The sequence below is a fragment of the Nannobrachium achirus genome, assembly GCF_963921795.1.
Source record: "Nannobrachium achirus genome assembly, chromosome: 3".
Classification (NCBI taxonomy): domain Eukaryota; kingdom Metazoa; phylum Chordata; class Actinopteri; order Myctophiformes; family Myctophidae; genus Nannobrachium; species Nannobrachium achirus.
In genome coordinates, this window is record NC_137812.1 from 10,370,762 (window position 1) to 10,384,878 (window position 14,117).

Consider the following 14,117-nt stretch of genomic DNA (forward strand, 5'->3'; position numbering starts at 1 on the left):
TAAGAGAAGATTTTTACAGCTCTAGCAGTGATTCTCAACTATTTCAATTTCATGGATCCCCAGTTTGACATGCTTTAGGCTACGCTACGGACCCCCATTTAAAGGTAGCCTATTTCTATTTTTGGGACACCAATTTATATTGTAAAATCAATGTTAATTCAACTCTGAGAGTGCACTACAAACGAAACCAAATGGACGCTAACCCATTTGGTTCCATTCGTATCTGGATCTGCTCGTTTGACCAGTGGAGGGCGTTAAAGTTCTCACTTGTGTCACGCTAGAAAAATGCTAATAACAGTTGTGCTGTAAGACTTTTTAGTTGGTTAAGATCTTATTAATGGTTGGTTGTTGGACATGGTTAAATTAGTTTGGAATCGTTGAGATCCTCTTAACGGTTGGTTGTTTGTTTGACATGGTTAATGTGTTGTTGAGGCTAGATTAATGGGTCATATTTAATCTTTATGCATGATTACATTTTTAACAATGGTTTTCATGTTGTTTTCAAATGTTCATTTTGTTATCTTTGTCTTGTAATCTGTACCTAATTAATGTTTCCCTTTTATCTGTATTGTGCTGGTGTTGTACTGTCATTATAGATGATATTTGTATTTAGGCTATAACCCATTTAGAACGGGTACACATTATAGTGTATCATTATGTTATGCTTTAACTATTGAAAAATAGCAGATGTACAAGCACACAGCACGGCACCGAGTGCCGTGCTGCGAGCTTGTAGATCTGCTATTTTTGAAAAATAATGAAAATTTGAATTTTGACCTGATTCTATAAGTGTCTTTTGAATCCTTCTAAGGTTTTTGGAAAAACCCTATGTTTCTATGTCAGCAATCTGGCTAGCCATCGTCAAAGAAAAGGTCCTTTTCACATAACTGGAGCTCAGTTAGTCTGTTCTCGAGAGACTGCTAGGTCAGTGGTTCTCAAAGTTTTTCATGTGAAGGACCCCCAAAATGATATTTATTTGGCCACGGACCCCCATCTCAAAATATTTAGTTCCAGGGACCCCCCAGAAGCAACATTTGAGTTACAAACTTTGAAAATACATATATTCAAAGATTTGCACACATTTTCATGACTTTTTCCAAAAATATCAGATCTACAAGCTCGCAGCGCGGCACTTGGTGCCATGCTTTGAGCTTGTATATCTGCTATGTTTCAATAGTTAAAGCAGTCAATAATTCTAGGCCTAAAGGGTGTTATTGGTATTATGATGATGGAGAAAAGTTGGGGTATAATCTGAAGGCATTGAGATCATTTCAAGCCCTCATTACAAGGTCAAATAAAAGCTGATGGCTGACATGTTCCCAAGGCCAAAGTTAATTTCAGATGAATATTTTATAATGCCACATTCTAGCTTGAAAACTAGTGGGAAACAATATCTTAACTGTGTTGTTTTTAGACAACAATAAGTTAGACAGTAGACACTTATTTTTATAATGAGTCATAGTTTGTTAACTGGTAATTATGAAAACGTTTCCTTTCAATACAGTACTTGATTTATTTCTATGTAGGTGTGATCTAGGTACGGTATGAAACAATGTCCACTTAACTGTATTGTTTTCAATAGTAGGCCTATATTTGATTGTGTTTTGTGCTTGCGGTGTCTGTTCGTAATGTGTTTTATAATCATTTCATTTTGTGTCATTTTACAGGCAGAAGCTGAAATAGAGAAGAAGGGAAGCTGAAAGATGGAAGAGGGGAAGCTGAAAGATGGAAGAGGAGTATTGAAATTGTGACGAGAACTTGAATATGGAGAGAAGTCGAGGTATTAGTTAGATCTGAAGGCATTGAGATCATTTCACTCCATCAGACAAGGTAAGCTAAAAGCTGATCTCTGACATGTTCACAAACGCAGCCTGGGGTCGACGTCAGCAAGGAAATGCGGTCGCAAAAGGCCCCTTATTGTAAATGGCTCTGGATTAAGAGCGTTTGAAAATATGTTCTTTGATCTGCATTTGAATGTGTTTGTAACCTATGTGTATAGCTTTGGTGTAGATTATTGATGTTTGGATTTCATAGATTTTTATGAATAGGTTCTTGGTTTACCTACATTTTTAGTTGACTACTTCTAGGCATTTGATATGTGGCCGCCCTGGTGTCGCGGTTAGAGCACACGCCTTTCCCATCATGGGATCAAACGAGGCCGGGGTAGACGCCAGCAAGGAAATGCGGTCGAAATGGCCCCTTATTCTAAATAGTTTGAAAATATCTTCTTTGACTTCTTTTATTACTTCTAGGCATTTGATATGGGGCCTGTAGATTAACTACGTTCAAAATGAATAATTCCACAGGAGGACGTAAAATAATGTAATAGAAGTCTTTGCTTTATATAGGAAAAAAGGGTAACAAGAAAAAAAGGTACAGAGATCCTTTGTAAATAAATCTTTTGTTGGCTTTCTAGTTCTGATGCTCTGCTGCTACTCAGTTAAGAGTCAGGAAGTAATCTCTCTAACTCCCGGTCTTTTTACGCTACGCCTTATGGGAGTTGAAGTTCTAGACAATTCAAGCAAATAGAAAATCGGTCTCAGATCCTTTTAACCCAAACACTGGATTATGAATTCAATTCCTTTTAACTGTAAATAGCAACATTTAACTAAAGTAAATATAAATAATTAATAGCAGCTTTTTAACTCAATGCCATGTCATGAAATATAATCACAATGAAATATTATAAGCATAAATGAACTTAATTAACTCACTAATACGTTACAACATCCTCCCCCCCATGAACTACTGTTCATTAAATCTCAAGACAGTACAGTAACTGAACAGGTCTCCTTAGCAAAGTCGGACCATGCACGACCTGACAAGTCCATCTCGGCCTGTAAACAGTTCTGTGATTCTTCCCAGTTTCCAGGTTTGTCTGTCTTCTCTGATGAGCACCACGTCACCCACTTTCACTGGGGTGGGTGTCAGTGTGGCACAGCGGTGCGCTGACTTCAGGTCTAACAGGTAGTCCTTACGCCAGGCATTCCAAAAGCTGGTTGTTAGTCTCTGCCTGTACTTCCATCTTCAAGTGATCTCTGCCTTGTTGGCAGTTGGGTGCTGTGTGTCAGCAGGGAAGGAGAGGTCAGTCGTTTTCCCACCAGGAAGTGGGCTGGGGTCAGTGGCTGTGGTTCATCCACTTCATTGTTCACAAAGGTCAGCGGCCTTGAGTTTACGATAGCCTCCACTTCGGTCAGTACTGTGCACATCTCTTCAAAGTTTAGTGAGGCTTTCCCAAGGACTTTCTTCAGGCAGGTTTTTACTGATCGGACGAGTCTCTCCCAGAATCCACCCCACCAGGCTGCTCGCTCTGCGATGAACTTCCAGGTGACGCCTTTTTCTGAGAAGAACTCTAGTAGCTGGGGTTCTTTGATAGCTTTCCACAGCTCTTTGAGGTCCTGATCAGCTCTCTTGAACGTTCTGGCATTGTCTGAGTAGATTATTTTGCATAATCCTCTTCTCGCGATGAATCTCTTAAGCGCTAACAGGAATGGCTCTGTTGACTGATCTGTGACCAGTTCCAGGTGTACTGCTCTGGTTACAGCACAGGTGAATAGTGCAATGTATAGCTTCTTCACAGAGTCATCTGCCTTCACATAAAGCGGCCCTGCAAAATCCACACCTGTGACTTCGAATGGTGGGGATTGAGTTATTCTGTCTTTGAGCAAGGGCACAGTAATCTGCTGTGCAGCTTTTGCTTTGAATCGTTTACATCCGGCCACAGTGCTCTTGACTAGCTGCCTGGCACGCAGGATCCAGTATCTCTCTCTCACTTGTACAAGAGTGTCTCTCACTCCTGAGTGCATCACTTTTTCATGACAGCTCTGTATCAGCAGTTCTGAGTATCTGTTTTTATTGGGCATAATTCATGGATGCTGCTCTCTCTATGTGAAGTCGGATGCTGCAGCCTTCCTCCCACACTGAGCAGCTCGTGCTCATCCAGGAAAGGTTTGAGTTCTTTGATTTTACAGTCATTGTGAAGGGCCTTTTCTGTCTCCAGTTGTTTTATTTCTTGGCTGAAGCTCTGTTTCTGTGTTGTCTTGATCCAGTATTTTTCTGGTTCACTGGTTCAGTGGGGTCTGTGTCGTTGGCAGCAAGCTGCACAGTGATCTGTTGGCTGGACTTTAGTTCTGCATTCACTGCAACATAGTCGTGTTCAGTCTCCTCTGACTGATCAGGTGATGTCAGAACGCTGGGCCCGTTCCACCATAGCTGGTTCTGTATCAGGCTCTCAACACTTTGTCCTCTTGTGGGGAGGTCAGCTGGATTGACCTTTCCTGCGATGTGAGACCACGTCTCAGGGTTGGATCTCGGTCACTCTGTTTGCAACAAACTGTTTCCACTTCTGAGTTGAGCTGCAGATTTTCACGTAAGTATTAACTGAGTAAGTATGGAAAGATTTCCCCTTTACTTTACAGGTAATATACAGTTGCAGTGCATCCAGGAGATGATTTCTACATGATATTGTAAATGTTCATTATTTATGTTTTAGATTCAGTGATCTGTTGGCTGGACTTTAGTTCTGCATTCACTGCAACATAGTCGTGTTCAGTCTCCTCTGACTGATCAGGTGATGTCAGAACGCTGGGCCCGTTCCACCATAGCTGGTTCTGTATCAGGCTCTCAACACTTTGTCCTCTTGTGGGGAGGTCAGCTGGATTGACCTTTCCTGCGATGTGAGACCACGTCTCAGGGTTGGATCTCGGTCACTCTGTTTGCAACAAACTGTTTCCACTTCTGAGTTGAGCTGCAGATTTTCACGTAAGTATTAACTGAGTAAGTATGGAAAGATTTCCCCTTTACTTTACAGGTAATATACAGTTGCAGTGCATCCAGGAGATGATTTCTACATGATATTGTAAATGTTCATTATTTATGTTTTAGATTCTTTGATATGGGGCCGCCCTGGTGTCGCGGTTAGAGCACACGCCTTTCCCGTCGTGGGTTCAAACGCAACCGGGGTCGACGTCAGTGTGGAATTGCGGTCGCAACGGGCCCCTTATTGTAAGATGAAGATGAAGAAGAGAAGAGGAAATAAGAAGATGAAGAGGGACATAATGAAGAGAATACAATGATGAAGAGGAGGTTGTATGCGTGCCTGATTTTCACGTAAGTATTAACTGAGTAAGTATGGAAAGATGTCCCCTTTACTTTACAGGTCATATACAGATGCAGTGCATCCAGGAGATGATTTCTACATGATATTGTAAATGTTCATTGTTTATGTTTTGGATTCTTTGATATGGGGCCGCCCTGGTGTCGCGGTTAGAGCACGCGCCTTTCCCGTCGTGGGTTCAAACGCAGCCAGGGTCGACGTCAGCAAGGAAACGCGGTCGCAAAGGGACCCTTATTCTATAGGGGCCGCCCTATTGTAGCTGTTTGAGCACACGCCTTTCCCGTCGTGGGTTAAAACGCAGCCGGGGTCGACGTCAACGTGGAATTGCGGTCCCTGCGGGCCCCTTATTGTAAGATGAAGATGAAGAAGAGAAGAGGAAAAAAGAAGATGAAGAGGGACATAATGAAGAGAATACAATGATGAAGAGGAGGTTGTATGCGTGCCTGATTTTCACGTAAGTATTAACTGAGTAAGTATGGAAAGATTTCCCCTTTACTTTACAGGTCATATACAGTTGCAGTGCATCCAGGAGATGATTTCTACATAATATTGTAAATGTTTATTATTTATTTTTTACGTTTTTTGATCTGTATTGTAATGTGTTCGTTTGATAGGCATCCTATCGTCAGACGAACATTTTATAATTCTTCCTTCTAGCTTGTTAACAAGGTAAGTGGGAAATAATCTGTCTTTAACTGTATTGTTTTTATTATTGTTTTTAGACAACAATAAATGTTTTTCTTTTGTTATAATACCTCCTACTGTAGCTTGTTAACTGGTAATCATGAATATGTTTCCCTTCACTACAGTACTACGCACCTGCTTTATTTTCATCTAGGTATAATCTAGGTATGGTATGAAACAATGTTTACTTGACTGTATTGTTCTAAATTTCATTTCTGACTTGTTGGATTCTTGTTGTTTTTAATATATAGTGTATCTAATCTACTTTCCTTTTCTTTTTTTTACAGGTTCCTCTCCGAAGGAACCATCACCTTATCGTGGTGGAGAGGTTTGCGTGCCCCAATGAACCTGGGAGCTGTGTTGTCTGGTGCCTAGTGCTCCTGGAAGGGTCTCCCATGGCAAATTGGTCTCTGGCGAGGGGCCTGACTAAGAATGGTTCAAGAAGACCCAAAGAGGATGAGATCATTTCACTCCACCAGACAAGGTAAGCTAAAAGCTGATCTCTGACATGTTCACAAGTCCAAAGATAATCTCAGACAAACATCTGATATTTGATATGGGGCCGCCCTGGTGTCGCGGTTAGAGCACACGCCTTTCCCGTTGTGGGTTCAAACGCAGCCGGGGTCGACGTCAGCAAGGAAACGCGGTCGCAACGGGCCCCTTATTGTAAGATGAAGATGAAGAAGAGAAGAGGAAATAAGAAGATGAAGAGGGACATAATGAAGAGAATACAATGATGAAGAGGAGGTTGTATGCGTGCCTGATTTTCACGTAAGTTTTAACTGAGTAAGTATGGAAAGATGTCCCATTTACTTTACAGGTCATATACAGTTGCAGTGCATCCAGGAGATGATTTCTACATGATATTGTAAATGTTCATTGTTTATGTTTTAGATTCTTTGATATGGGGCCGCCCTAGTGTTGCTGTTAGAGCACACGCCTTTCCCGTCGTGGGTTCAAACGCAGCCGGGGTCGACGTCAGCAAGGAAACGCGGTCGCAATGGGCCCCTTGTTCTGAATAGGGGCCGCCCTAGTGTAGCTGTTAGAGCACATGCCTTTCCCGTCGTGGGTTCAAACGCAGCTGGGGTCGACGTCAGCGTGGATTCGCGGTCGCAACGGGCCCCATATTGTAAATCGCTCTGGATCAAGACCTGCTTGATTTTCACGTAAGTATTTTAATGTGTTCGTTTGATAGGCATCCTATCTTCTAGGCATGTGATATGGGGCCGCCCTAGTGTTGCTGTTAGAGCACACGCCTTTCCCGTCGTAGGTTCAAACGCAGCCGGGGTCGACGTCAGCAAGGAAACGCGGTCGCAATGGGCCCCTTGTTCTGAATAGGGGCCGCCCTAGTGTTGCTGTTAGAGCACACGCCTTTCCCGTCGTGGGTTCAAACGCAGCTGGGGTCGACGTCAGCGTGGAATTGCGGTCGCAACGGGCCCCATATTGTAAATCGCTCTGGATCAAGACCTGCTTGATTTTCACGTAAGTATTTTAATGTGTTCGTTTGATAGGCATCCTATCGTCAGACGAACATTTTATAATGCTTCCTTCTAGCTCCATATCAAGGTAAGTGAGAAATAATATGTCCTTAGCTGTATTGTTTTAATTATTTTTAGACAACAATAAATGTATTTTTTAATGCCTCCTACTGTAGCTTGTTAACTGGTAATCATGAAAATGTTTCCCTTCACTACAGTACAACACAGGCTTTATTTTTATCTAAGTATAATCTAGGTAAGGTATGAAACAATGTTTACTTAACTGTACTGTTTCTAAATTTCATTTCTGACTGTCTGATTCTTGTTGTTTGTAATATACTGTATATCTAATCTACTTTTCTTTTTTTTACAGGTTCCTCTCCGAAGGAACCATCACCTTAACGTGGTGGAGAGGTTTGCGTGCCCCAATGAACCTGGGAGCTATGTTGTCTGGTGCCTTGTGCTCCTGGAAGGGTCTCCCATGGCAAATTGGTCTCTGGGGAGGGGCCTGACTAAGAATGGTTCAAGAAGACCCAAAGAGGATGATGAAGAGTATTAGTTCGATCTGAGGCATTGAGGTCATTTCACTCCATCAGACAAGGTAAGCTAAAAGCTGATCTCTGACAAGGCCAGATGATTTAAGGCGAACATTTTTATAATGCCTCCTTCTAGCTTGATAACAAGGTAAGTGGGAACTAATCTCTCCTGATGTAGGTGTGATCTAGGTAAGGTATGTCCACTTAACTGTATTGTTTTCAAATGCATATTTGATTGTGTTTTGTGCGTCTTTAATGTGTTTTCTCATAATCATTTCATTTTGTGTCATTTTACAGGCAGATGCTGAAATGGAGAAGAAGGGAAGCTGATTGATGGAAGAGGAGAATTGAAATTGTGACGAGAACTTGAAGATGGAGAGAAGTTCAGTATAAGTTCCATCAGAAGGCATTTGAGATCATTTCACTCCATCAGACAAGGTAAGCTTGCTTTTCACTTAAGTATTAACTGAGTAAGTATGGAAAGATGTCCCCTTTACTTAAGGTAATTTACAGTTGCAGTGCATCCAGGAGATGATTCCTACATAATATTGTAAATGTTTGTTATTTATTTTAAAAAATTGGTTCTTGGTTTACCTACGTTTTTAGGTTACTACTTCTAGGTATGTGATATGGGGCCGCCCTAGTGTTGCTGTTAGAGCACACGCCTTTCCCGTCGTGGGTTCAAACGCAGCCGGGGTCGACGTCAGCAAGGAAACGCGGTCGCAATGGGCCCCTTGTTCTGAATAGGGGCCGCCCTAGTGTAGCTGTTAGAGCACACGCCTTTCCCGTCGTGGGTTCAAACGCAGCTGGGGTCGACGTCAGCGTGGAATTGCGGTCGCAACGGGCCCCATATTGTAAATCGCTCTGGATCAAGACCTGCTTGATTTTCACGTAAGTATTTTAATGTGTTCGTTTGATAGGCATCCTATCTTCTAGGCATGTGATATGGGGCTGCCCTAGTGTTGCTGTTAGAGCACACGCCTTCCCCGTCGTAGGTTCAAACGCAGCCGGAGTCGACGTCAGCAAGGAAACGCGGTCGCAATGGGCCCCTTGTTCTGAATAGGGGCCGCCCTAGTGTAGCTGTTAGAGCACACGCCTTTCCCGTCGTGGGCTCAAACGCAGCTGGGGTCGACGTCAGCGTGGAATTGCGGTCGCAACGGGCCCCATATTGTAAATCGCTCTGGATCAAGACCTGCTTGATTTTCACGTAAGTATTTTAATGTGTTCGTTTGATAGGCATCCTATCTTCTAGGCATGTGATATGGGGCCACCCTAATGTTGCTGTTAGAGCACACGCCTTTCCCGTCGTAGGTTCAAACGCAGCCGGGGTCGACGTCAGCAAGGAAACGCGGTCGCAATGGGCCCCTTGTTCTGAATAGGGGCCGCCCTAGTGTAGCTGTTAGAGCACACGCCTTTCCCGTCGTGGGCTCAAACGCAGCTGGGGTCGACGTCAGCGTGGAATTGCGGTCGCAACGGGCCCCATATTGTAAATCGCTCTGGATCAAGACCTGCTTGATTTTCACGTAAGTATTTTAATGTGTTCGTTTGATAGGCATCCTATCTTCTAGGCATGTGATATGGGGCCGCCCTAGTGTTGCTGTTAGAGCACACGCCTTTCCCGTCGTAGGTTCAAACGCAGCCGGGGTCGACGTCAGCAAGGAAACGCGGTCGCAATGGGCCCCTTGTTCTGAATAGGGGCCGCCCTAGTCTAGCTGTTAGAGCACACGCCTTTCCCGTCTTGGGTTCAAACGCAGCTGGGGTCGACGTCAGCGTGGATTTGCGGTCGCAACGGGCCCCATATTGTAAATCGCTCTGGATCAAGACCTGCTTGATTTTCACGTAAGTATTTTAATGTGTTCGTTTGATAGGCATCCTATCTTCTAGGCATGTGATATGGGGCCGCCCTAGTGTTGCTGTTAGAGCACACGCCTTTCCCGTCGTAGGTTCAAACGCAGCCGGGGTCGACGTCAGCAAGGAAACGCGGTCGCAATGGGCCCCTTGTTCTGAATAGGGGCCTCCCTAGTGTAGCTGTTAGAGCACACGCCTTTCCCGTCGTGGGTTCAAACGCAGCTGGGGTCGACGTCAGCGTGGAATTGCGGTCGCAACGGGCCCCATATTGTAAATCGCTCTGGATCAAGACCTGCTTGATTTTCACGTAAGTATTTTAATGTGTTCGTTTGATAGGCATCCTATCGTCAGACGAACATTTTATAATGCTTCCTTCTAGCTCCATATCAAGGTAAGTGGGAAATAATATGTCCTTAGCTGTATTGTTTTAATTATTTTTAGACAACAATAAATGTATTTTTAATGCCTCCTACTGTAGCTTGTTAACTGGTAATCATGAAAATGTTTCCCTTCACTACAGTACAACACAGGCTTTATTTTTATCTAAGTATAATCTAGGTAAGGTATGAAACAATGTTTACTTAACTGTACTGTTTCTAAATTTCATTTCTGACTGTCTGATTCTTGTTGTTTGTAATATACTGTATATCTAATCTACTTTTCTTTTTTTTACAGGTTCCTCTCCGAAGGAACCATCACCTTAACGTGGTGGAGAGGTTTGCGTGCCCCAATGAACCTGGGAGCTATGTTGTCTGGTGCCTTGTGCTCCTGGAAGGGTCTCCCATGGCAAATTGGTCTCTGGGGAGGGGCCTGACTAAGAATGGTTCAAGAAGACCCAAAGAGGATGATGAAGAGTATTAGTTCGATCTGAGGCATTGAGGTAATTTCACTCCATCAGACAAGGTAAGCTAAAAGCTGATCTCTGACAAGGCCAGATGATTTAAGGCGAACATTTTTATAATGCCTCCTTCTAGCTTGATAACAAGGTAAGTGGGAACTAATCTCTCCTGATGTAGGTGTGATCTAGGTAAGGTATGTCCACTTAACTGTATTGTTTTCAAATGCATATTTGATTGTGTTTTGTGCGTCTTTAATGTGTTTTCTCATAATCATTTCATTTTGTGTCATTTTACAGGCAGATGCTGAAATGGAGAAGAAGGGAAGATGATTGATGGAAGAGGAGAATTGAAATTGTGACGAGAACTTGAAGATGGAGAGAAGTTCAGTATAAGTTCCATCAGAAGGCATTTGAGATCATTTCACTCCATCAGACAAGGTAAGCTTGCTTTTCACTTAAGTATTAACTGAGTAAGTATGGAAAGATGTCCCCTTTACTTAAGGTAATTTACAGTTGCAGTGCATCCAGGAGATGATTCCTACATAATATTGTAAATGTTTGTTATTTATTTTAAAAAATTGGTTCTTGGTTTACCTACGTTTTTAGGTTACTACTTCTAGGTATGTGATATGGGGCCGCCCTAGTGTTGCTGTTAGAGCACACGCCTTTCCCGTCGTGGGTTCAAACGCAGCCGGGGTCGACGTCAGCAAGGAAACGCGGTCGCAATGGGCCCCTTGTTCTGAATAGGGGCCGCCCTAGTGTAGCTGTTAGAGCACACGCCTTTCCCGTCGTGGGTTCAAACGCAGCTGGGGTCGACGTCAGCGTGGAATTGCGGTCGCAACGGGCCCCATATTGTAAATCGCTCTGGATCAAGACCTGCTTGATTTTCACGTAAGTATTTTAATGTGTTCGTTTGATAGGCATCCTATCTTCTAGGCATGTGATATGGGGCTGCCCTAGTGTTGCTGTTAGAGCACACGCCTTCCCCGTCGTAGGTTCAAACGCAGCCGGAGTCGACGTCAGCAAGGAAACGCGGTCGCAATGGGCCCCTTGTTCTGAATAGGGGCCGCCCTAGTGTAGCTGTTAGAGCACACGCCTTTCCCGTCGTGGGCTCAAACGCAGCTGGGGTCGACGTCAGCGTGGAATTGCGGTCGCAACGGGCCCCATATTGTAAATCGCTCTGGATCAAGACCTGCTTGATTTTCACGTAAGTATTTTAATGTGTTCGTTTGATAGGCATCCTATCTTCTAGGCATGTGATATGGGGCCGCCCTAATGTTGCTGTTAGAGCACACGCCTTTCCCGTCGTAGGTTCAAACGCAGCCGGGGTCGACGTCAGCAAGGAAACGCGGTCGCAATGGGCCCCTTGTTCTGAATAGGGGCCGCCCTAGTGTAGCTGTTAGAGCACACGCCTTTCCCGTCGTGGGCTCAAACGCAGCTGGGGTCGACGTCAGCCTGGAATTGCGGTCGCAACGGGCCCCATATTGTAAATCGCTCTGGATCAAGACCTGCTTGAATTTCACGTAAGTATTTTAATGTGTTCGTTTGATAGGCATCCTATCTTCTAGGCATGTGATATGGGGCCGCCCTAGTGTTGCTGTTAGAGCATACGCCTTTCCCGTCGTAGGTTCAAACGCAGCCGGGGTCGACGTGAGCAAGGAATCGCGGTCGCAATGGGCCCCTTGTTCTGAATAGGGGCCGCCCTAGTGTAGCTGTTAGAGCACACGCCTTTCCCGTCTTGGGTTCAAACGCAGCTGGGGTCGACGTCAGCGTGGAATTGCGGTCGCAACGGGCCCCATATTGTAAATCGCTCTGGATCAAGACCTGCTTGATTTTCACGTAAGTATTTTAATGTGTTCGTTTGATAGGCATCCTATCTTCTAGGCATGTGATATGGGGCCGCCCTAGTGTTGCTGTTAGAGCACACGCCTTTCCCGTCGTAGGTTCAAACGCAGCCGGGGTCGACGTCAGCAAGGAAACGCGGTCGCAATGGGCCCCTTGTTCTGAATAGGGGCCGCCCTAGTGTAGCTGTTAGAGCACACGCCTTTCCCGTCGTGGGCTCAAACACAGCTGGGGTCGACGTCAGCGTGGAATTGCGGTCGCAACGGGCCCCATATTGTAAATCGCTCTGGATCAAGACCTGCTTGATTTTCACGTAAGTATTTTAATGTGTTCGTTTGATAGGCATCCTATCTTCTAGGCATGTGATATGGGGCCGCCCTAGTGTTGCTGTTAGAGCACACGCCTTTCCCGTCGTAGGTTAAAACGCAGCCGGGGTCGACGTCAGCAAGGAAACGCGGTCGCAATGGGCCCCTTGTTCTGAATAGGGGCCGCCCTAGTGTAGCTGTTAGAGCACACGCCTTTCCCGTCGTGGGTTCAAACGCAGCTGGGGTCGACGTCAGCGTGGAATTGCGGTCGCAACGGGCCCCATATTGTAAATCGCTCTGGATCAAGACCTGCTTGATTTTCACGTAAGTATTTTAATGTGTTCGTTTGATAGGCATCCTATCTTCTAGGCATGTGATATGGGGCCGCCCTAGTGTTGCTGTTAGAGCACACGCCTTTCCCGTCGTAGGTTCAAACGCAGCCGGGGTCGACGTCAGCAAGGAAACGCGGTCGCAATGGGCCCCTTGTTCTGAATAGGGGCCGCCCTAGTCTAGCTGTTAGAGCACACGCCTTTCCCGTCGTGGGCTCAAACGCAGCTGGGGTCGACGTCAGCGTGGATTTGCGGTCGCAACGGGCCCCATATTGTAAATCGCTCTGGATCAAGACCTGCTTGAATTTCACGTACGTATTTTAATGTGTTCGTTTGATAGGCATCCTATCTTCTAGGCATGTGATATGGGGCCGCCCTAGTGTTGCTGTTAGAGCATACGCCTTTCCCGTCGTAGGTTCAAACCTAGCCGGGGTCGACGTCAGCAAGGAAACGCGGTCGCAATGGGCCCCTTGCTCTGAATAGGGGCCGCCCTAGTGTAGCTGTTAGAGCACACGCCTTTCCCGTCGTGGGTTCAAACGCAGCTGGGGTCGACGTCAGCGTGGAATTGCGGTCGCAACGGGCCCCATATTGTAAATCGCTCTGGATCAAGACCTGCTTGATTTTCACGTAAGTATTTTAATGTGTTCGTTTGATAGGCATCCTATCGTCAGACGAACATTTTATAATGTTTCCTTCTAGCTCCATATCAAGGTAAGTGGGAAATAATATGTCCTTAGCTGTATTGTTTTAATTATTTTTAGACAACAATAAATGTATTTTTTAATGCCTCCTACTGTAGCTTGTTAACTGGTAATCCTGAAAATGTTTCCCTTCACTACAGTACAACACAGGCTTTATTTTTATCTAAGTATAATCTAGTAAGGTATGAAACAATGTTTACTTAACTGTACTGTTTCTAAATTTCATTTCTGACTGTCTGATTCTTGTTGTTTGTAATATACTGTATATCTAATCTACTTTTCTTTTTTTTACAGGTTCCTCTCCGAAGGAACCATCACCTTAACGTGGTGGAGAGGTTTGCGTGCCCCAATGAACCTGGGAGCTATGTTGTCTGGTGCCTTGTGCTCCTGGAAGGGTCTCCCATGGCAAATTGGTCTCTGGGGAGGGGCCTGACTAAGAA